General features: G+C 39.4%; 1 pseudogene; it reads right to left on the bottom strand.

Annotated features, from left to right (window-relative positions):
- Positions 1-22,537: 22,537 nt before the first annotated feature.
- On the bottom strand, positions 22,538-23,080 carry LOC147515907 (proteasome subunit beta type-7-A pseudogene; annotated as a pseudogene).
- Positions 23,081-23,436: the final 356 nt, after the last annotated feature.

The raw sequence follows: 23,436 nt of genomic DNA, 5'->3' as shown, positions 1-23,436 counted from the left end.
AATTTTTGACATTGGAGGCATTTAAGAACATACCTTTTTGCCTCTATACGCATGCCTGGCCAATAATACCCTTGGGCTATTGCTTTATGTGCCAGAGATCTTGCGCCTACATGGTTGCCACATTCACCTTTGTGGATTTCGTCGAAAATGAGCTGGCCTTCGCGTGGAGTTATGCACCTTAGGTGGGGTCCTTTTGTGGATTTGTGAAACAATCGTCCGTTGATCACTGTGTATCTCGGGGCTAGGAATTGTATTGCACGAGCATTCTTTGCCTCTGATGGGAGCTCGCCTTATAGGATAAACTTGAGAAATGGGCCTATCCAAGATTAATTGATCTCTTTTTCGGATGAGGGTTGGAAATCTGTGAGGCTGTTGACATTTTCTTTCTGGTATGCTGGTTTTTTGAGGATGTTAATGTAGACTGTGGTCGGACATGCTTTTTGTGTCTTGGAGGCTAGGAAAGCTATGCTGCCTACATGTCTGTTATCTTCTCTGGAAATGTGCTCCAAGGAGAATGTTTTGAACGATCTGATGAGGTCATTGACAACCTGAGTGTACTTTGCCAAGTTTGCTCCATTCGTGACATATTCTTTGGTGATTTGCTTGACGATTAGCTGGGAGTCGCTGTAAGCCTTAAGCTTTGGGACTTGAAGCTGTTGTGCCATGCGGAGGCCTGTGATCAATGCTTTGTATTCCGCTTTGTTGTTGGATGTTGTGAAATCGATCTTGATTGATTTTTGTAGCTGGGTGCCTTCTGGTGAAGTTAACACAGCCCCCAGTCCACTACCGTTGTTGTTGCACGCTCCATCTACGTAGAGGTGTCATGTGTCTGGGGTGGCTTGTTGATGGAGTGAAGTGATTGGCTCGGGTTCCTAGTTGATGTCTTCGACGGGGAAATCTGCCAAGAAATCAGTAACGACCTGACCTTTGCGAGACGTTCTGGGAACAAAATCGATGTGATGTTCTCCGAGTTCTTCAGCCCATGGCCATGCATACTGTTTTGTTGTTGGAACTCAATACTTGCTTGATGGGTACATCGGTGATGACCTTAATGCTATGAGAATGGAAGTAAGGTCGGAACTTTCGAGCTGAGTAGAGTAAAGAAAGCATCGTTTTCTCCATCAGAGAATAATGTTTTTATGAATCTGCCAATGTTTTGCTGGTGAAGTAGACTGGCTTTTTGACTCCATCGTGTTCGCAAAAAAGAACTGAGCTGATTGCAAAGTCGGTAGTTGCGAGGTAAAGCCCCAGTGTTTCTCCTTCTTCTGGTTTGGACAGGACGGGTGAAGTTGATAAATAAGCTTTAAGATTGTTGAAGGCTTTCTAGCATTCATCTGTCCATGTGAATGTTGTGCCCTTTTTGAGTATTTACAGGAATGGTTTGAACTTGTCAGATGCTCTAGAGATGAACCTGTTGAGGGCTGAAAGCATGCCAGATAACTTGTGGATTTGTTGCTTTGTGCTGGTTTTGGCATTTCAAGGAGAGCTCGTATCTATTCTGGGTTTGCTTTAATGCGTCTTTGTGAAACGAGGTAACCTAAGAATTGACCTGATGCTACTCCAAACACGCACTTGGCTGGGTTGAGCTTCATTCTGTTTTGGCGCAACCTTTCAAAGGCTTCTTGTAGGTGGGAGATGTGGTCGCCAGCCTTTTCGCTTTTGACCACCATGTCATCTATGTAGACCTCCATAGTGTCTCCTAGCAAGTCTTTGAACATTTGGTGACCAGTCTTTGGTAGGTTGCGCCTGCGTTCTTCAAGCCAAATGGTAGGACGTTGTAGCAGAACGTACCTTGCTTGGTTATGAAGAACGTCTTTTCCTGATTGATAAACGATAAAATTGAATAGTTTACCTACGAAATGAACGATGAACTCAAAACGTAAGTAAACTAAAACTAATTTACGTGTCTATATTTATCAAAGTTTCTACTCTCAGGTCTATCGAAATAAAGTGGAGTAACAAATTCGTTCCACTCCTAGTTCTCTAGCGTGGAATGTTTTATAGTCTAATTTGTCGGTCTTAAGTCTAATGAGAGCTTTACGAAGGGTGTTATACTACGATACCTATATGAAATTAAATATGTTGAATTTAACTACGAATGCTATGGAAATATGGTTGTTTTTGAATCTAGATAAAGGATTAGAGGGGAATTGAATCCACCTCGAATCCAACTTAATAACCTAGCATAGATTCTTGTATCTCGATTCTTACGTTCTTACGGCAAGAAATTCGAGTTCTAATCCCTAGTGTTCATGACATTTCTACCTAATACTAACTAGCATGTGAGGTCGTCCACCCATTCTCATGGCCGAATCCGCGACCTTCTAGAGTGGAATAGATTCTACAATGCTTCTACACTATACCACTAAGTTTTCGTCAAGGCTTCATCAACCCTCTAAATGGAGGTTTTAGCCTTGAGTCATCAAACCATCATTTCCCATTGAATTATAACTACTCATCATATTAAAATTCTAACTTAACTAAATTAACTAACAATGTTTCAATCTACTTAAACTACGAAATGATAATCAACAAGAATTAAAACTAGATCTATAAATTGAGATGACAAAAATTGAAATTGACAAAATAATTATTTTATTTATCTAATCAATCAAGAACAATGATTCAAAGACTTAATCTAAAACAAGAATTGAAAATGGAACTTAAACTTAATTACTCTACTGAAAACTAGATCTAGAATTCAATATAGTTTTAGGTCTAACTAGCTACCATTAACAAAGAGTGAAGCTTTGGTTTTTATACTTTCAAATCCAAAAATCGTGCATGGGCTTGGAGCCATGTTTTGGGCCAGAGAATCAGGCCCAAAACCCAATTCTTTCAGTCCAAAAAGGCCTCTTCAGCTACAGTTGGCTTCAACAAACTTTTCGTCCACTTTTGCTCCTCTGATTGGGTCAAGGCTTAAACCATTGGAAAGCTCTTTCCGAGCCGGTTGTTTTGACATAAGGTAGGCCCCATTCCGAGGTCTCAGTCCAAAGATATGGCCTTCGAAGTTCTCTGGCGACTTGTGTCTTTGTTTACGCCAGCGTCGACTTTTCAGCTTTTGACCGGGCTTTAGAAATGCTTTGTCTTCTTGAATCTTGGCCTTTAATCACGGAACTCCTTAGTAACCGACCTTTGCTCCTTTATCTCGCTAAAGTGGCACATTTCTGCACATAATGGACTTTGAAACCTGAAATGCATAAAAACACGTAATCAGTGTTAACTCTTAATTATTACTCACATAATTGGTCTAAAAGTATGACTGTTATAGGGTTAAAACTACAGTTTTGGGCTCTTATCAAACCACCCCCAAACAGCACTTTGCTTGTCCTCAAGCAAAGATGAGAAATTAGAATAAGTGACCAAAAATGGAGTTCTAACTACTCTCGTTTTGCTGAGTGTGATTGCATTGACCATATGCAACAAGGCCTTAAACCACTAGGAATTCCCTAGTGGACGAGTTATAGCCTCGTGAGAGTTTTCCAGTGAAGGTACTCACAAACTTCAACTATACTACAACGACTAAGAAATTAAACTATTGTTTCCTCATTCATGTCCCAACTATCTATACATCTCACTAGCAAATGAATAAGAATAACCAAGTCAAAAACCTAAGCTAATATATGCATAATAATCAATCATCTATGATACGAATATAAGTACTATGAGTAATACTATGAACTGCCTAGCAGGTTCGTTTCTGAAAACTCAGAATAGCGTCCTTAAGTAGGTCCTCACATAAATGTCAAGACGAAAACCACTCTGATTTTTCCAAGCTCAAGTTTATTTACTCCAGTGTCGCGGTGGGCACACTTTACCTTACAATCTCAATGACAACAAAGGAAGCGAGTCGATCAAACACATCTGCCACTTACTATCACACTAACCTATTCCTAATTGAGCTAGAGAGGTCTTTATTAGGTGTTATGGGGATTAGGAGATGGTTTAAGAAGGAAAGAAATGGATATTCAAAAGGACAAGTCTAAGATAGTAGAGTCTTCATATTATGTAACTTAGAAAACCTTGTTATTTACTTTTGCTTCTACACTTTGTTTCCATCCTTAGCCATATTTTTTTCTTTTTTTTCTTGGCTTTTAACTCCTTTTATTCTATTTTTTCGAGTTTTTATTTTATTTTTGTTTTTATTTTTCTTTTCTTTGGATGGAAACTTCTTTTCTTTATTTTCTCAAGCAATTAACTAACTTTTGTTTACACCTGTTTTTCTTCTTCTTTCTTCCTCATTCTATTCTCGGACTTATTCTAGATTGGGTAGGTTGATTTTATTTTTATTTTGTTTTGTTTTGTAACAGGTAAAAGGATTTGTGGGTTATGAAAGGCTAAAGAAAGGCTCGAGGAGGGCTTAACTAGCGGAAAATAATTCATAGGTTTGAATTTTTGGCTATATCGATCCAAAGAGGGCCTAAATTCTCGCTTTTAGGATATGACATAGTGATCAAGCAAGTGGACGTGTGATTTCTCTATCCGGATTTTACTTCTCCCTTGTGTCATTTCTCAAATGTTTAAAACTCATATAAGGCTTTAGGCTATATTCTCACAGGATTTGTAGAATAAGTACTCTAGCCTAGCTTTTAGAAACTTACTGCTAACAATCATAGATACTCATGTAATATATTTATAGATAGATGCAAAGATTATTACCTACATATCAACCTAAGTTCCTAACAATTATTCTGATGCAAAAGCTACGTGAGACTTCTAGATTGTTAAGAGCATAGAGAAAGAAAACAATACCAATATTCCTAAGTGTATAGCATAAACTTATTTATTTATGTTTTTGAAAATTTTTAACTTGAAAACAAATGCATATTATACATTTCTATATCCTAACAGATGCCTTAATTACACGCGTTTCTATGCCCCCCCCAAACAAGAAACGTGCTTTGTCCTCAAAGCATTTAAATAAAGAGGGTAGAAAAATACCATGGAAACGCGTGAAATTCTGGGACATCTGCAAAACAAGGTTAGAACATACTAATATAGGAAATAAAAATACCTACGCGAACTCTATAAGAGTTCCACCCATTATGGGGTTAACAAATTAAATTTGCTTGGGACATAAGCGACAATAACAAAACTAAAACTTACCTTATCTCCCGGCTTAAACGTCCTCCTCCTCGGTAAAGAGATGAGGTTCCTTCGCGATCTGCCCACCCATTATAACTTGCCAAGCTTGCCGCCATTTATCATCTACTAATTCTAACCCGTGTTATTATGTGTGATGGGATGTGCAGGCGACCAATTGAGGCTGCACCTGCCATCCCGCCAAAGTCATTATTCGCGAATGAGGCGAACCACCCAATTGGTGGGTCTCATGACTTCAACCCTTTTCAATTTGTGAATTGTGCATGTAATCTGAGGTAAACAACTACGCGTGATCGCGGCTTACCAAAACAGGCATAAGAAGATACTTCGCCTCATGGTTTGGGCTCTCTTAAGACTAGCGACTAAAACTTCGGGGAATGTCATATCGGGCGACGTCTCTCTTAAAGCGAGGAAAATATCATCTGCGATCTTGTTTTGCGAAATGAACTGCCATTCCCCAAAATATTCATCGGGATGAATAACATGGTGGTGCCTACGTTTAGGGAAAGGCTACCAAGGGCAATGCTATATAAGCCCACGGTCCATTACTCGAAGTCGCGCCCCCCCATAATACTCATGGAAATATGAATAATCATAAATGTATGCATTATCGGTCATATATGCCCATGTGTGAACGAGGATCGGTATTGGTAATCCACGAAACTAAAGCGACCACATTTTTATTGAATTGATGTGTCGTGTCATCGACTACAACGGAGAATTCTTGTTCTCCATCCTGATTACAATAGACTTTAACGTGGTCGTAGAAATAAGCAGTAAGCTGTGGTGAATATGAATCGTCATCACTTACCGGTAGATGGCGCCATCCTAACTCAAGTAGGATCCCGTAGCCGGAACCAATGTCCATAGGTCTCGGTGCCCAACACATCTTCGAAAGACTGTTCAGGTATGACTATAGGAGATGTCATCTCAACTACTCTTTGAACAGTTCCAAAAAAAACCCTGAAATGATCCTCCGAAAATTTGAATTTTCCGCGTTCATAGAAGGCGGTAGCGTCTGCTTCAGCTCGTGGGTTTTGCAATAACGGTGTTTAGGCACGAAGTCGCAGCTCCCCAGCAGTAGCGCTGGTCGCCTCTGAGTAAACTTTCTGGAAGTGTACGGTAGCGCGAGTCTTTGCTCGGCGAAGCGCTTGGCCGGCCAGCTTCGTAAATCTTTGAAAACGAAGTTTGGAAGAAAAAGAAGGAAAAACTTGGAGTAAAGGTGAGGGATGATGGTGGGGTGTAGTGTGGTTTGTTAGTGTAGAATGAAGGGGGTTAAATAGGTTACGTGCTTCTAAAATGAATCGGCAAGTTGCCAAATTGTTTAAAGGCAATTTCGGAAATAGAAAGATTCTAAACCAACGGAAACAACCAATCTTCTTGATTTTCTAAAAATCCGGTATCTTTTATACTGGATTTAGAATAGTAACTTCTAAACTCTCCTAGATTTCATGCTACCACCACATAAATCATAGATATGCCGATATCGGCCAAATTCTCAACCTTCCGTCCAAGACAACTTTACCGCAGATGATCATATAACGAATTATGCTCGGTATAAATATTACCACCCCCAAACAAGTCGGGAAGGTGGGATTAATGATAAAAACAAGCAGTACTCGAAATTAACCAATTATATTAAAAATAAAATTTAAATCCAAACAACATAAAACAAACACATTAATATTTAAATTTAACTACTTAATTAAAATCCAACTAATAAAACAATCAAAACCATGAAATAACAGCGAACACAACTGATGGTGAACACCTAGTTATGTGATGAAGATGGACCCTGAGATGGAGATTGGCTTGAACCATCTGTCCTTCGGCGACGAAGCTCATGGCCTGTCGGACTCGGCTGAAACAGAGTCCTCCACGGGTGGCATGCGTCGTAGCATCTCTATTCGGAACAAGCTACCGTGCTTCCATCTCATCTGATTCTGATCTTGGGCTTGTTGATCTTTGGTGGATAGTCTCCATGTTAGACAAGATATCGTCACGAACCCCTTCGAGCATTTCAAATCTCGTCTGAAGGTTCGTTTGCTTCTTTCGAACTACAATCTGTCTATCTCGGATATCTTCACAAATACCATAAACGCAACGCAAGGCAGTTTGCAACACTTACATGCGTTCTAAATTGGAACTATATTTATCTAATGCATCGTCATCCAGACATGTCATATCCTCCCTTTCATCCTCCGACTCAACCATTTTTTCTTCGCATAAATGGCCAAGTCTCTTGGATGCAATCCATATAGATACTTGCATTAGAATGCAATTTGATCTTAATAGGAGCAGATCTTACGGCGACTCTAAAGGAGAGCATGATCTTAGTGATCAATACGGAAGAGGCGCCAAGCTCTTCCCCCACTCCTCGAAGCACATTAAACATTAAATCGAGGATGCAGAAATTATACTTATTTGTTTGCAAAATCCGAGAACGTCCAGGACATTGCGGGGCCGATATCATCGACTTTGTCTTTCCGGGGCGTTCCTACCAATCCACCGAAGTTCTGACCCGGTTGATTGGTTCTCGAGGAGATGGCGGCGGATTTAATGAGATGTCGGATTGTATTCACCCTCCATGACAAGTATCCTTCATCAAAGCGGGAACTCTAGTATCTTTGGGATTCCTGAATTGTCGTTACGAGTTGCTTTCAAAAGTAATTCCTAACGATTCGACCAACAACCGCCCGTTACTTCCCTCCTCGTTCCTGCTACCTTTATGAAAATCCTATTCCCCTCAATTCTCGCTTCTTATAAAACCGTTCTACCAAATCATCGTGATAGAACTCCTCGGTCGAAAATACCACAAATCCGTTCCAATGCCTCCTAATCATCTCCGTCGTAAAATGGCGCGAAGTCGGGAACAAACGCGTGCTCGCAAAATTCTTCGTCGTAAGCGCCATTGAAGTTTCGAGACAACTAATGGTTTTGTAGACCGCGTGGGGAGGCGAAGTTTGAAGAAAAAACTACTAAAAAGAACGGTGGTGGCGGTGGTTACTTGAATTGGTGGCTGTTTTTTCTGAGTTAGGTTGGTGGTGGTAATGGTTTGGAGAAGATTTTAGTTGGATTTGAATTTCTTGGCGTGGGTGTAGTTAGGTTTCCTTTTCTCTCTCTTTTTTTTTTTTTTTTTTTTTTTGGTGTTTAAGGTTTGTTTTAAACCTTGGTAACCGGCGGGTTGAAAAGGAAAGAAGTGTGCGTTTTGGGAAGGAAGGAGACGCACAGACGTGCGTCCGGTTTGGGCTCAAGCCCAATTTGAATTCCGAAATTTTCCGAGTTTTCGCGCAATGTCAAAGTGAATTTGCCGCTTCGTTACTGGCCCGATTTTGGCGAATGAGTTATGGAAATGATCAGTAGAGAATTTCCAATCCAATGATCCATAAAACACTCAATTTCAGCCATGGGTGACGTATAAGAAGGTGGAAAAATGCCTCGAAGTGCTTGTGTGACGTAAGTTATGCGAACGAAGGAAATCTAAGTTTTAGATTACGGCAACCCAATTGAACTACAAGTAATGGGCCTAAGCAACACAAATGGAAAGTTCGAGCAATCCAGATGGAAAGACCGATTGCCCATTCCCAAACAAATTTTTAAACACAAAATTTGTTTTAACGTGGGTCGTTTAAAGTCAGATTCCCAAGACTTGTTGGATTGCTATTTCTATGATTAAGAATTTTTTTATTATAATATATATATATATATATATATATATATATATTTTTAGTTTATTATAAGAAAAACGAAAACAATAAATACATAATTCACCCCATAGAGGAACATGACTCAAAAACCGAGAAAACATGCAAAAGTGGAAAACGTGAATTATGTTAACTGTGGACTTAGGATCCGGTACTTACAGCCACACACTCCATAGGGAGGGCCCAGTTACCTGAATGGTGCACTTACCACTATATGGAAGTGAGAGGAAGTACACCAATGACAAAGGTCAATCCTCATAGACATGGTCCTGTAAAAGGACTTCCTATACATCAGGGGACAGAAGTTCGTGAAAATGTTTTAACCGTTGACCATTAAATTGAAAGGTACTGTTGTCATTGGGATTTACCAAGGTGATTGCCCCGTAAGGGGTGACTTTAGTAACCAGAAAAGGACCAGACCAACGGGTTTTAGTTTCCACAGGAAAATATGTAGGCGGGAGTTGTAAAAAGCAAGACCTTTTGACCGACCAAGAAACTTTTTAAAAGATTTGCTTATCATGAACACGTTTCATGTTAGCTTTATAATCTTTCATGAGATCGTAAGAATCGCTTCGGATTTCTTCAAGCTCATTCAATTGCAACTTTGCGTTTGACACCTGCCTCATCAATATTGAAGTTAAGACTTTTTATAGCCCACGAGCACGGTTGCTCTAATTCAATCCGCAAATGACATGGTTTCCCAAATACAATTCTAAAGGGAGACATACCTATAGGAGTTTTGAAAGCAGTTTTATACGCCCATAAGGCATCCGATAGACGCTTCGACCAATCTTTCCTATCAGGGTTTACAGTTGTTTCTAAAATCTTTTTGATTTCCCTATTAGAAACTTCTACTTGTCCGCTAGCTTGTGGATGATAATGAGTTGCTACTTTGTGTGTAACTCCATACTTTTTCACTAGGGATGCAACAACTCTGTTGCAAAAATGTGTTCCACCATCACTAATGATGGCTTTAGGAATGCCAAACCGACAGAAAATATATTCTTTAATAAAAAAATACAACGGTCTTATGGTCATTGCTACGGCAAGCTAGGGCCTCTATCCATTTAGACACGGTAGTCCACGCAAACTAGAATATAAATGAAACCGTGGGAAACGGGAAAGGACCCATGAAATCAATGCCCCAAACGTCAAAAATTTCTACTATCAAGATTGGATTTAATGGCATCATATTACGCCAGGATTCGCCCAAGTTGTTGGCAACGAATACACGCCTTGCAATGCACTTGGGCATCCTTAAAAGGGTAGGCCAATAAAATCCACATTGAAGCACTTTAGAGGCTGTTTTCATCCCACTAAAATGGCCACCACACTCTTTGTCATGGCAGAACGATAGAACTTCATTATATTCCTACTGGGGAATACAACGGCGAATAATCTGATCCGCACAATACTTAAAAGGTATGGCTCATCCCAAAGAGTATAACTTAACTCGGCCAAGAACTTCTTACGTTCATTTCTTGACCAATTATAAGGCATAACATCAGCCGCTAAATAATTTACAATGTCGGCATACCATGGTGTTTGAAAAAATCGCATATGATGCTCATTAGGAAAAGAGTCCGGTATGGACTCGAATCACTCGATCGTCGTTTGTGAGTCTAGATAAGTGGTTAGGCAACTACGTTTTTGACCCTCTTTTGTCCTTTATTTCTAATGTGAACTCTTGCGGAGAAGAATCCAACGGATTAATCTCTTAGCATCCTTCTTTGCAAGAAGGTACTTAAGAGGCTGCATGGTCCCCTCGAAACTAAAGTTTTAGAACCAACCAAATAAGGATCTAAACTTATCTAAAGCATAAATGATAGCTAAGAATTCTTTTTCGGTAGTTGAATAATTCCGTTGAGCATCGTTTAAGGTTTTACTAGCATAATAAATGACAGTGGACTTATTATCTAGTTTTTGTCCTAAGATCGCACCAACCGTGATAGTCACTAGCATCACACATGAGTTCGAAAGATTTAGACCAATCGGGAGGCTGTATAATTGGTGCGAGAGGTTTAGAATGCTTTTTAAAGTTTCAAAAGCCCATTAATACGATTAAAATTAAAATCAAAGATTTCATCTTTCAAAAGCAGATTAGTTAAGGGCCTAGCTATTTTCGAGAAGTCTTTAATAAACCGCCTATAAAAACCTGCATGGCCTAGAAAGGCTCTAATATCACAGATAGTCCGTGGTTTAGGTAGGGTCTCTATCTTATCTAGTTTGGCTTTATCTACTTCGATGCCATCACTAGATACGATATGACCTAGTACTATGCCCTTTTTCACCATGAAATGACACTTTTCCCAGTTTAAAACGAGGCTCTTTTCTTCACACCGTGTCAAAACCTTAGACAGGTTAGACAAACAGTCTGTGAAGGAGTCTCCATAGATAGAAAAATCATCCATGAAAACTTCCATAAAGCGCTCTACCATGTCACTAAATATATGAAACATACACCGCTGGAAGGTACCAGGAGCATTACAAAGGCCAAAAGGCATTTGTTTATAAGCATACGTTCCAAAGGGACATGTGAAGGTAGTCTTTTCTTGGCCATCAATATCAATAATAATCTGAAAATAGCCTGAGTAGCCATCCAGAAAACAATAAAAAGAATGACCAGCTAGGCGTTCGAGCATTTGGTCTATAAAAGGTAAAGGAAAGTGATCCTTTCGTGTCATAGCATTTAAACGTCTGTAATCAATACAGATCCTCCATTTCATAGGACCTTGTGTGACAACATAGTCACCCTTTCCATTACGAACCATGGTAACTCCCAATTTCTTAGGAACTACATGAATGGGGCTTACCCATTCACTATCAGAGATTGGGTATATGATACCTGCATCGAGTAAGCGTAAGACTTCTTCCCTAACCACCTCTTTCATGGCAGGGTTCAAGCGGCGAGGTTGGGTTCGCGAAAGTCTTAGCGTTATCCTCCAAATGGATCGATGAGTGCAAACATTAGGGTCAATTCCCTTAATGTCGGCTAGGGACCAACCAATTGCAGACCGATGTTCCCTAATCACCCGGATTAACGCGTGTCTCTTCATTCTTAGATAACGAGAGAAGATATAATTACCGGATGACTACCATCCGGATCAAGTTGAATATATTTTAATTGCGGGGAAGAGGTTTAAGCACCGGGGAAGGAAAATCAATAGATGTTTAAATCGGGGTCTTCATTTTGCATAATGAATACTTGCTTAGGTAGCAAGTCTTCATACTCAATATAATGGAGCAACCGGGGGTCTACAATTGGTGTGGACTCAAGGATGGTGTTGACTTCCCGTAAGTAGGAGTCATTTACAAAATCTGAAGTTCCAAAAGAAAGGAATTTGTACATATTGTTTTCGGAAACGTGTTGTTAAAATAATCTTGAGCTAAGCTCTCGATCATGCTAACCTCCACATCTATAGGCGAATCTGGTAATTGTTTCATCATTTTAAAACATTTACCTCAACTGTAAGATGGCCAAAAGATAAGGACATCTTACCATCGCGGCAATTTATAAGTGCGTTGGCAGTTGCTAAGAAGGGGCGCCCTAAGATGATTGGTACAGAGTCGTTAGCGACTTCTGTATCGAGGATAACAAAATCAGCAGGATAGTAGAAATCCTGAACCTTAACAAGCACGTTTTCCACTACACCCTTAGGATACTTAATTGACCTGTCCGCTAATTGCAACGTTATTTTTGTAGATTGCATTTCCTGTAGACCTATTTGTTTATACAAATAATATGGGAGTAAGTTAACACTCGCCCCCAGGTCTAATAACGCGGTCGTTGTGTGGGAATCTCCTAAGGTGCATTTTACAGTAGGACGACCAGGGTCCTTGTACTTAACAATTCCATTATTTTCGGATAAAGCTGGGAATTGTTCAGTTAGAAAGGCGTCTTTAGGTATGTTGGTCTTACGCCTAGTAGTGCACAACTCTTTAAGAAACTTAGCGTGATTAGGTAGCTTTTTAATAGCTTCGAGAAAAGGAAGGTTTATCGTTAGATTTTTGAAAACGTTCCTAATCTCCTCAAAGTTGGTATCCCTAGTTAGCATGGCTAATTTTTGAGGGAACGGTGGTTTCGCTCTATATTTAGCGTATGGCTCGACTTGATGTGTAACCTTGGCTTTCTGTTTCTTAGGTTGTGGTTTAACTGGTACCTCTACAGTGGTAGGCTCTTCAGTTTCTATTTCGGTATCTAGTTCGATATCCGGTGTAAGGAGTACTGATGGGGTAACTATAGGCATAGTTACTTTGTTATCAACCACCTCCAGAACGGAGGGTGGTGATGGCATTTAGGTCACCTACTATTGTAGGTTCCGTACTAGTATTACCATTTACCTCAAAGGCTGTGTTTGTTGTTTTAGGGTTTGGTATCGCTTGTCCTGGAAACACGCCTTTTGGTTGGGCTTTCTCTTGGGCTAACTGTTGTATGCCCTGATTTATGGATTGTAAGATCTGTTGGTTTGATTGAGTCATTGATTGGAAAAGTTGTTGGGTAACCTGTATAAAGGCGTCTATACAATCCGGATGTGATTGTGTAGTAGTCACAGGTGGTGCGACTGGAACTATCTCACGTTGATTATTTATGGGTGGGTTGTGATAGTTACTATTGTTAACCGGAACGATACCTCTATTGGTATTATAACTATTATAATTACCCGACCTTGTGCTAAACCTTGTCGTGGTTGGCGCTTTGGTTGTTATAATTATTATAATTTCCCCGACTTTGTCCCCGTCCTTGCCTAGGTGGAGCTTGATTATAGTTGTTAAACTTGCTTAACATTTTGGTTATTAACCCTTGGAGGTGAAACTTGTTGGTTGTTTCGCCAACTAAAGTTGGGATGTTGTCTCCATGGGGCATTAGGAATAGGATAGCTATTAATGGAGCAAACATTGTCTTGCTCTACTTGTTGTTGTTCATAGGCGAGAGGACAATAGGATTCAGGGTGCTCATGACTCAAACAGACATTACATGGGTTGGAGTTAACATTCATGACGGGGATAGGCTTTTGTTGCACAAAAATAGCCTTAACCTTTTTAGTTAGAGATTCGATTAAATTTTTTAGTTCTAGATCGGGTTTCATCTCAAACATACCGGCGGCCTTAACTGTTGAAGAAGAACTAACAGAGCGGGGGATATCATCACTACCCCCCAATTGTTATTACGTTTAGTTTGATCTTCTAAAATTTGTAAGCCTCGGGGCTCCTTTACTTAGGAAACTACCCCCATTCATTATGTCAAGGACTTCTTTATGGTGATGTTGAAGTCCTTTGAAAAAGGCACGAACTAACGTGTCTTTTGCTAGATTATGGTGTGGACACTCAATTAGCAGATCGGTGAAACGATTCCAAGCCTCAGAAAATGATTCATGAGGATTTTGTCGGAAAAAATGAATCTTGGAAAGCATCTCATCCGTCTTTAGGGGTGGGTAAAATGTTCCATAAACAAATTTGAACAAGTTTAGCCCACGAGTCCACAGAGTTAGCGCCAGGCGCTTAACCAAGACGCCGCCTTTATCGGCTAAGGTGAAGGGAAATACCCTCGGTTTAATCTGTTCCATACCAACCGTAGGATGATGGAATGTTGTAAGGACTTGTTCAATCCTACGCATGTGTTGATAAGGTTTTTCATGGTCTAAACCATGGAAAACGGGTAACAAATTAAATATGTTTGGGGGAATTCGAAAATCCCCCACTGGGTCTGCTAGAACGATGCAAGATTTAGGGCTATCGCTCAAGGCTTTGTAAAAGTCGGAGAGAGGAGTCTCTCTTTCTTCAGCCATTATGTCCGGTGTGGTTGGTGGAATAGTAGCTAGAGGTGTAATGATTGGTATACTCGATAGATTTGTTTGTTGACACTGACGCTTAATTATGTTCAGTGTTTTTCTCCCACGGACCTTTAATCTCATGCAAGTCTAAGTCTAAACACGACAACACTCCAAACAATCTCGATATTTTAGTATAAACCTCTAACCGGAGATGCGAGGTATGGAAGAAAGGAATATCGATAAATATCCTTGCTTCACTTATGAATAGCGTCTTGTTTACGCGTGTTCGATTAATAAATAACAAGTTAGAACACCTGAAAAACTTAAAAATCGAAGTTCAAAACAAACCTCAGAAAATCGAAAATTTGGCTTAGAGCGCTGGGCGCGCTTTGCTTAGTAGAAGCGGTCGCTCCGTGTTCCAATAACTTAGCGCAGTCGCTTCGGTATGGGGCGGGTCGGTCCAGTGTTTCCAGAGCTATCGAGGCAGTGCGCCCTTTATAAAGCGCGATCGCTTCGGTGTAAATTTTGTCGCGAATTTTTCAACGCTAAAACGGATAACCACAAGATGAATCAAACAAGGGTGGGTGGGTTTAATGGGACTTAAAAATGACTTATTCTACTATGAAAACAATGCTAAAGTGCAACTAAGATGGCAGCGGCGCCATTTGATAAACGATAAAATTGAATAGTTTACCTACGAAATGAACGATGAACTCAAAACGTAAGTAAACTAAAACTAATTTACGTGTCTATATTTATCAAAGTTTCTACTCTCAGGTCTATCGAAATAAAGTGGAGTAACAAATTCGTTCCATTCCTAGTTCTCTAGCATGGAATGTTTTATAGTCTAATTTGTCGGTCTTAAGTCTAATGAGAGCTTTACGAAGGGTGTTATACTACGATACCTATATGAAATTAAATATGTTGAATTTAACTACGAATGCTATGGAAATATGATTGTTTTTGAATCTAGATAAAGGATTAGAGGGGAATTGAATCCACCTCGAATCCAACTTAATAACCTAGCATAGATTCTTGTATCTCGATTCTTACGTTCTTACGGCAAGAAATTCGAGTTCTAATCCCTAGTGTTCATGGCATTTCTACCGAATACTAACTAGCATGTGAGGTCGTCCACCCATTCTCATGGCGAATCACGACCTTCTAGAGTGGAATAGATTCTACAATGCTTCTACACTATACCACTAAGTTTTCGTCAAGGCTTCATCAACCCCTCTAATGGAGGTTTTAGCCTTGAGTCATCAAACCATCATTTCCCATTGAATTATAACTACTCATCATATTAAAATTCTAACTTAACTAAATTAACTAACAATGTTTCAATCTACTTAAACTACGAAATGATAATCAACAAGAATTAAAACTAGATCTATAAATTGAGATGACAAAAATTGAAATTGACAAAATAACTATTTTATTTATCTAATCAATCAAGAACAATGATTCAAAGACTTAATCTAAAACAAGAATTGAAAATGGAACTTAAACTTAATTACTCTACTGAAAACTAGATCTAGAATTCAATATAGTTTTAGGTCTAACTAGCTACCATTAACAAAGAGTGAAGCTTTGGTTTTTATACTTTCAGATCCAAAAATCGTGCATGGGCTTGGAGCCATGTTTTGGGCCAGAGAATCAGGCCCAAAACCCAATTCTTTCAGTCCAAAAAGGCCTCTTCAGCTGCAGTTGGCTTCAACAGACTTTTCGTCTACTTTTGCTTCTCTGATTGGGTCAAGGCTTGGACCATTGGAAAGCTCTTTCCAAGCCGGTCGTTTTGACATAAGGTAGGCCCCATTCCGAGGTCTGAGTCCAAAGATATGGCCTTCGGAAGTTCTGCTGACTTGTGTGCTGTTTCTGCCCGCGTCGACTTTTCAGCTTTTGACCGGGCTTTAGAAAGGCTTTGTCTTCTTGAATCTTGGCCTTTAATCACGGAACTCCTTAGTAACCGACCTTTGCTCCTTTATCTCGCTAAAGTGGCACATTTCTGCACATAATGGACTTTGAAACCTGAAATGCATAAAAACACGTAATCAGTGTTAACTCTTAATTATTACTCACATAATTGGTCTAAAAGTATGACTGTTACAGGGTTAAAACTACAGTTTTGGGCTCTTATCACTAATCTTCTTCTGCAAGTGGTATTTGGTTGTATCCACTGTATGTGTCCATAAATGATAAAAGCTCGTGGCCTCAAGTTTGATCTACCAGTATGTCGATCCTTGGTAGGGGGAAGCTGTCCTTTGGGCAATGCTTGTTGACGTTGGTGAAGTCTATGCAGAGTCGTACCTGACCATTCTTCTTTGGAACGACTACAATGTTAGCTAGCCAGGTCTGGTACTCGACTTCTCTGATGAATCCAATATTTTTGAGTTTTTCTATCTCTTTATTGATGGCCTTTTGAAACTTGAGTGCTAGTTTCCTAGGTCGTTGTTTGATAGACTTGACAGTTGGATCTACATTTAACTTGCGGCAAGCGACCTGATAAACGGGAAAACGATAGTTTTACCTACGAATAAGTAACGAGACTCAAACGTAAGTAAAACTAAAACTATTTTCTGCTAACGGTTTATTAAAGTTTTCTACTCTCGTTATTGTTATATATATTTAGAGTAGAAGATTTGTTCCACTCCTAGTTCTTTAGAATTCAATGTTTTCTAAGATTATCAGTCTATCCAAAGTTAATGAGAGTAATGCGGGAAATTATACTACGATGTGAATTCTACTAACAAGATACGATAATTCAAACTACGGAATTGCTAATTTGACTATATGATAAGGAATTAGGGGGGATTAATTCCACCTTAACTCGACTTAATTAACTAGCAAAGATTCGTCATGATCCAAAATTTAATGCTTTCGCATAACAAAATGGTATATCTAATCCTTAATTATTCATGACAATCTCTACCAAATAATAACTAGCATGTGAAACAGTCAAACCCATTCTCATGGTGAACTAATTACTTTCTAGAATTGAATAGATTATCACGACGATTTCAAAGCTAACAAAATCAAGTTTTCATCAAGGCTTCCTCAAACCACTCTAATGGAGCTTTAGCCTTGATTCATAAAACTATCATTTCTATATGAGTTAAAACAAGACATGATATAAAGATTATAATTTTACTTATTTGAATTAAAAGGTAAATCTAATCATGCAAGATTGAATTGAAACTAAGAAATGATAACAACTAACAACTGAATTTAGATCTAAGTAATTTAATAAACCAAAACTAAATTTATGAATAACTAACTACTTTTATTAATCTAATGAAGAATTGTCAATGATTTAATAACTAAATTAAAAACAAGGCAATGAAACTAATTAATGGAGTCTAAGCTAATTTATTTTCTAATCTAGGTCCAGCTAATAAATAATATTCATTCTTGTTCTAACAACTAATAAAATTGACAACTAACTAGATTAATCTATAAAAACTAATTTAATGAATTAAAACTAATTCTATATTACAAAACTAAATTTTATGAACTAGAACTAGGTTTAGATCTAGATAGCTTAAGAGCTAAGCTTTTGTCTTTTGATATAGAAGAGTTAGATCCCCAAATTCGTGCATGGGCTGAGGAGCCATGTTTTGGGCCGAAAAATTGAGCCCAAAACCCAATTCGTTGAATCCAAGACTTCCCATTCTAGTTATGTTACTGTAGCGCGAGTTTTCACCAACTTATACTACTCTGATCGAGTCAAGGTATGGACCATTGGAAAGAGCTTTATGAGCCGGTAATTTTGATATAAAATGGGCCCAAATCCGAGGTCTGAGCCCAAAGATATGGCCTTTTGAAGTTTTGTTGACTTTTCTTCAGCTTTCTAATCCAGTTTGACTTTCACTTAATAGCTTGACTTGGGCTTTTTAAGGGCTTTTTCTCCATGAAACTTGGGCTTTCTTCATAGAACTTTCATAGCAATCACTTTAGCTCATTTTAGCACCTAATTAGTAACAAATTTACATTTATTCAACTCCGAAGCCTGAAATACTCAAAAGCACGTAATTAGTGATAAACCTATATTACTAATCACATAATTGGTCTAACAGCTATATTGTTTAGGGGTTAAAACTACAGTTTTGGGCTCTTATCACGACCTGAGGGTCGATTCCTGACATATCGATATACGACCAAACAAAAACATTTTTATTGAGAGATAGAAATTTGACAAGTTGCTCCTTGAGCTTGGGGTCTAAATCAGCCCCTACATAAACAAATTTTGGGTCATCAGTTGTACCCAAATTGACTTTTTCTCCTGGTTCTATTTGAGTTTGTTTCCCTTTAAGCTTGTTTGCTGTAGTGGCTGGATGTTTGAGGATCTTGCCTCTTTGGGACGTTTATCTCTCCGACGACCTGAGGCTTGGGTGAGGTTGTTGTGCTGACGTGATTACACCGATGAGCTTCTAGTTGGTTGCTTTTGAGCTCCATGATGCCTCTGGGACCGGGAAATCGCAGGACCTGATGTAGGGTTGATGGGATTGCTTGGATCTTGTGAATCCACCGACATCTTAGAATGGCAGTGTAGGACGATCTAACATCGATTACACTGAAGCATGTTGAAGTTTTGACCATGTCTTCCTTTTCTCTAATGGAGACTGGTAGGATGACATCTCCAATGGCATCTGTGTGATCTTTATTGAACCCGTAGAGCGGTGCATTTGATTCTATCATCACCGAGTCTGGCAGGTGCATGTCCTTGTAAGTTTGATAGAAAAGTATGTCGCATGAGCTGCCTAGATCAATGAGGACTCTTTTGACTGTCCACCCATTGATTTTGACGTGAACTACCAGGGCATCATTATGGGGTAGGCACACCTCGTCTAGATCCTCTTCAGTGAATGAAATTGTTGTTGTTGCTTGAGGGTTGGTGGGCTTGATCACCTAAGCTTTGTGTGAGAAGTGGTAGATTTCTTGAACCGCTCATACTCTTCTGCGTTTCTCCCGACCTGAGGTTTTGTCATTTGAGGTGTCTGTAATCATGTTGATTACTTTCTCCTCATCGTGGTCGGAGGAGTGTTGTCTTCTGTTGTGCCTCGACCGACCTGGAGATTTAGATCGTCGTGCTGTTCTGCTCCTGTTTCTGTTGTTGGCAGGTCGTTCGTTGCTATGGCTCCTGTTTCTATGGCGGTTGGCATCCAGCTTGTGCCTTAGGTCGCTTTCTGGCAAGAACTCTTTCAATTTGCCATCTTCCACTAAGTTTTGGAGGTAGTGCTTGATGCTCCAACAATCATTGGTGTCATGGTGGTGGACCTTATGGAAATGGCAGTATGGACGTTCTGGTATGGCGATCACCTTGTTGATGTTGGGTTTGAAGTATGGCGATCACCTTGTTGATGTATATATCTTCTTCAGGATTTGACTCGGCGTCCTAGAGAAGTTGGAGAATTCCCTCTTTGTGTACAAAGGCTTGCTGGAGCTGAATCTCTTTTTTGTTGTTGTTGTTGTTGTTGTTGTTGTTGGCTGAATATTGCTTGCTTTCCTTGGGGTCTTGCTCATTGTTAACTGCGAGGACCTCTTTGCCTTTGCGCTGGGTCATCCATTCTTCGTACTTGATATACTTGTCGACTCTGTGATATAGGTCGTCTGAGGTTTCTGGCTTGTTGCTCATGAGGGACCCTGCTAGGTCGGAGTCGTCTAAAAGGGCGTTTGTGAACGCAGAAATTGCAAAGCCGTCACTGAGTCCTGATTCTAGCGAGAGGAGGTCCTTCTTAAAATGTCCTAGGAAGACGCGGATTGTTTCGCCATGAGCTTGCTTGAGCTGGAACAAAGAGTCTAGGTCGGCTCGCTTCTTTCTGTTGTGGACAAACTCTGCTGTGAACGTCTCCGCTAGCTTGTCGAAGTTGCTGATCGAATCAGGAGGGAGTGTGTAAAACCAATCTATTGCTCCGTCTTTCAAATTGGCTGGAAAAAGTTTGCACTTTAGGTGGTTGTATTCTGGATGGCTGTATAGTGCAAGGATTTGACTAAAACGAGCTACACGCTCGCCTGGGCAAGAGCTACCGTCGTACAATGGGAACTTTGGCTGGATGAACTCTGAAGGAGGCTGCTTGTCTCTGATTTCTGTGGTGAATGCCTTGTACATTTGTAGCATCTTCTGAGCGATCTGGATCGCGCTGGCTTTTTTGTTTGACTTCTCTAATCTTTGGGCGAAGTCTTCCAAGCGTTGGTTAGTGGTGTTGGTGAGGGCTGCGACGGCGTTGTTCTCCACTGCTTCTGTGGTGCCGTTGTTGGCGTTGGAGGTGGCCTGGTTGCGCATCGTTTGATTCTCTTGTTGTAAGGTGGTGAAAGCGTCTTGTAGCGTCTTCATCTGTTCTGCCAATATTTGAAGAGATGTATCCATGGTGGTTTTGACCAGCTTCGTGGGCTTGAGAAAAGAGTAAGTGTCATTTTTGTTGTTTTCTCAAGGAAACGAACCGGCAGACGGCGCCAATGTAGATGTTGGTGTTAAATGGATAACGACCTGATGATTTGGATGATAGGAAATGGCTGCACTCTTCTTAGGATAAGAGTTGCCTACGTATCAAGTTTCTTGGGGTAAACTTGAATCAAGCATTATGTAGTTTATCTCTCTCTCTCTCTCTCTCTCTCTCTCTCTCTCTCTTTATAGATGTTTGAGCTGACTTTCCATATTTGCTCTAGACCGTTATGAACTGTAGATCCACCTTGTGTGCTATCTTGATGATTCGCCATTACTCTGCTGTTACAAAGTTAATGTCTCCTTGATTACGGCGTTGATTGAGCTCCGAGATTGCACTAGTGGATTTGATTCCATAAATGGTTGTAACTGATGTTGTGGACGACCTGGGTGTTAGGTCGTCGGGTACGATCTGATGGTGTGGGACGAGCTGAAGTAGGACGACCTGGTATATGGACACGTGTACTGTAGTGTGGAATGGAGGGTACTTACACTATAATTTGGGCATTAAGTGCTCACAAATTCTAAAATGTTTAATTATGCTATTTTAAGTTTGAAACATTGCAACCAAATTCACTTACTCTTCTACAAATGCAAACCATAAATAAATCTTTAATAACATAATAAAAACTTGTATGTCACTTGCAACTTGTAATATTAGCGAACAATGACTAAACACTTAACCACTCTCCCTAGATCACAAACACCCGAAAGTTGTCACTCTCATCAGCTCGAATCTACAAGAAGTCCTAAACTCGAACTACCCAATTAGCCATTTTCATACACTCAATTTGATTTCCATACATTGTCTCAATTTAGATGGGGGAAGCAACACTTTTTAAAGTTCTTATGTTTCTTATGGTTAGATATATGTTCCTATGTGCGCTTTTAATTAGAAGAGCCTATGCAACACTAGACACCCATATGCGTGAAGCTACGTTGCATTAGAGGTGAGATGTAGGGGTTAGTCCAATGTCTAGACAATGAGCCTAATCAGGCCTAGGTTCAAAGTTTGGTTTTGAATACAGCTAAGTCAGTTTCAGTTTGCGCCGAGTTAGTTAAGTTTCTTATCGTCATAACAAATCCTAATGACTTAGCAATGATGCACTTAGCTTGGTCGTTTTAAGATTACTTTGCAGTGCATATCAGCTGAACTTCAGTGTCCTATAGACAATATATAAGAAATCATTTCTTAAAAGACAATAAGAACTTCCAAAGCTGGCAATTGTCAAGTGTAACTTGAGTAAACACTAATCTCAACTTTTAACAGTCACAACTCAAAATAATTAGTATAAGATGAGTTTGGGAATTGTTTAACAAGCTTCTTATAAAAACACATGCTTATTACCAATTACTTGCTCAATTTCCTCATAAACTCACAAAAAAGATTCAAACTTAATTCATTTCACAAAAACCCCATTTCTAATTTCAATCAATTCAATCACTACAATACAAAAAACTTGAAATTACGATGAAGGCAGAACAACTTACAATGGGGAAATCTAAAGGGGATCTTCGAGTCATCTTTTCTTCTTCTGGATACTAACAACATGAGGTCCAGTAATATCAACTCCACCAAGTACCAAAGCAGCACTCACATGTCCTTGGTAACTAAACAACAATCAATATAATTAGACATAAAAAAATAAGATCCTTAACAACTAAAAAGACATAAAAAAAATTGTGATAATATATTACCTGTAACTGCCTCAGTATCAGCAGGAGTCCCAGCTCCACAACAATATATATTAGGTGCCATATAATGAATCTTCTCACAATTCTTATAAGCAACTATAGGTCCCTCAGTAGCTCTTGTATATGCTCCAAGTATAATTCCATCCTGAAAAAAACAATAGATTAGTTAATTAGTAATTATTATTAATTAATTAATTAAAAAAATAAATTACATTAAGTTTAGTTTTAAAATCGGACCTGGAAAACTAGGCTAACGATAGTGGTACCAGTTTTGCGATAGCTTTATTCATTAACATCTCATTTCTTCTACATAGATCGAAATTGAATCCACCTTGATCAATCGTTGCTGCTGCTGATACTTTCCCCATAACTGTTTTTTAGTGCGGATCTGAAATTGAAATTGAAAAAACATTGGTTGGAATTGCACGAAAAATGGATGTCGACAGTTTCGATGATATCGAAGAAGATGGAAGAATTAGTATTGAAGTTGAAGAAGGTGGCGTTGAGAGATAAAGAAACTCTCTCTCTCTCTCTCTCTCTCTCTCTCTCTCTCTCTCTCTCTCTCTCTCTCTCTCTGAGTTCGGTTTCTATGTGTGTGTTTTTAGATGTTATCTTTCATTCTTTCTCCCCCAAATTGTTTGCAATCTCTCTGAAGAAAAATCATACCCGACGATTTTGGCCGTGGCTGTAGCGACGGCCCAAGTAAACAGTTAAACCGTGGGTA

The sequence above is a fragment of the Coptis chinensis genome, chromosome 2 (genome assembly GCF_015680905.1).
Source record: "Coptis chinensis isolate HL-2020 chromosome 2, ASM1568090v1, whole genome shotgun sequence".
Lineage (NCBI taxonomy): Eukaryota > Viridiplantae > Streptophyta > Magnoliopsida > Ranunculales > Ranunculaceae > Coptis > Coptis chinensis.
This window is presented reverse-complemented; position numbering and strand designations above follow the sequence as displayed.